At 32.7% G+C, this 2,232-nt stretch overlaps 1 pseudogene; it reads left to right on the forward strand.

Moving 5' to 3' along the window:
• The first annotated feature begins 340 nt into the window (after window positions 1–340).
• LOC120596433 (uncharacterized) lies at window positions 341–459 on the forward strand (annotated as a pseudogene).
• Window positions 460–2,232: the final 1,773 nt, after the last annotated feature.

Raw genomic sequence — 2,232 nt, forward strand, 5'->3', positions numbered from 1 at the left:
TTTGACCTAGTAGATGTTTCTGGTTATCACATCTGGAGGACATTATGCTCATTGCATCTAGTGGGTAGAGAGAAAGGATGCTGCTAAACCCCCTCTAATATACAGAGCACCCTCACAAAAAAAAGACTTATCTATTCTAAAATGTCACTAATGCCAAAGTTGAGAAACTCTGGCCTAGAGAAACAGCAGAGTCTGACAAGAAAGACAATCAAGAATAGAGTTCTGAGAGCTGTCAATACTTAATGATTTTAAATTAAAAAAAAAAAAAAAAGATGTAGTAAAGAATCAGCCAAAGAGATGAATAATTGAGTAGAACATATTATTACAGAAAAAGAGTATGGTATACGGCCATATCATCCCAAACAGGCCCAATCTCGTCTGATCTCGAAAGCTAAGCAGGATCGGGCCTGGTTAGTACTTGGATGGGAGACCACCTAGGAAGACCGGGTGCTTTAGGCATAAAAATATATATATATATATGTATTTCTAGTTGATCACCAATATCAAATATCTGCAAAGTAATCAAATATAATAACCAACAAAAAAGAGCCTTTATTTTGTCTATAAGGAGATCATTGTCAACCTTTGGAAAATACTTCCAGTAAAGAAATGAGGACAAGAACCATATTGGTATAGTATAGGAAGTAAATCAAATAAATGTTAGGAATATGAAAGCAGAAAGTCAGGAAAAGCTTGAGAATTTTTATTTTGATGGAGAAGAGAGATGTAAATAGAAATATAAATGGACAAAAGATATTTTTTTTTTTGTTTGTGTTTGTGTTTGTCTCTCTATCTCTCTATCTCTCTCTACCTTAAAGACTCAACAAATGCTATTGGAAAGGAGCCAGGAGAAACCAAGGATGAATCTATCAGAGAGTTAACGGATAGCTGATAATGTAAGTTTCTTAGGAAGGAAAAATTTCATTCATTCATTCGTTTACCAAATTATTTATCCAACTAATGTTTATTGAATAGTTCCTGAGTGCCCTCTTGGAAAGTTTGAACTTAAATGGGAGAGACATTTTTTCTACTACAATGGGATTAGAGAAGAAAGAAATGGTTTGGATAGTATACACATTTTATTGGGGCTTTGAGGTTCTTTCATTCCAGTTTTGGTACTTTACCTCCTCACTGTCTATGAAGTTAAAATGTTTCATAAAATTACCTTGGCAGTGAAACTGTAGGAAATATAGAAGAGTGTATCATAATAGCTTATGACACAAGTATGAATTATTTTATTTTAATATTGTATCAAATATATTATTATATATATAAATCTTACAAAGCATTAAAATTTGTCCTAGATTGCATAACCTATGTAAATACAATGGATAATATTTTTTTTCAATATAATAACACAAGAACATAAGGCTACAAAATTTTTATTTTTACTTAATAGTCTTGTAGCATCATTCCAAATAGACAGTCATATAGATCTTTATTAGCCACAACTGCAGGGTTTTTAGATTCAAAGCAAAGCTTGTTTTAAAATATGCTTCTATTTATATTAAAATTCCTGGAAGAAACAATTAAGAGAAAACACTGTTTTGCATACTTGATGCTTTATTGGTACCTAAGAAAGTTATGCAGTTAGTCCCTAGGGGTTCCACCAGTGATTCATCACTACCTGGAACATAAAACTCTACCCAATGCTATGGTTTCTACACACTGCATTTCAAAATATATGTAAATCAGTATATGTATTTCTTTGACTAAAGTGTCAAGCATAACATTTATTTTTTTTATACTATGTAGAAGGTAGCTGTTTAACATTCTCAAAGCACCTAATGGTTGCATATATGCATGAGATGCAGTGAAGGAACTCTGAGGGTCAAGTTTCTTTTATGGATATAACAGAAGGAACATAGCTTTTTCTCCGAGAGGAGAAATCACAGAATTATAAAACAAAATTATAAATTAGGAGACCAACAAAATTAGCTCTCTGAGGAAATCTTACCATTTGTGACAACACAGATAGACTTTGAAGGCATTATGCTAAGTGAAATAAGTCAGATAGAAACAGACAAATACTATAAGATCTCACTTATATGTGGAATCTAGAAACAAAACAAAGCAAAATAAAAACAAAAAAAGCCTCACAGAAAAAGAGATCAGAGCTGTGGTTACCAGAGAGAGGCAGCAGGGGTAGGAGGGAGTAGTGCACGGATTGGAGGAAGATGGTACAAACTTTCAGTTAAAGATAAATCATTACTAGGGATATAATGTACAACA

The sequence above is a fragment of the Pteropus medius genome, unplaced genomic scaffold (genome assembly GCF_902729225.1).
Source record: "Pteropus medius unplaced genomic scaffold, Ma_sr-lr_union100, whole genome shotgun sequence".
Classification (NCBI taxonomy): Eukaryota; Metazoa; Chordata; class Mammalia; order Chiroptera; family Pteropodidae; genus Pteropus; species Pteropus medius.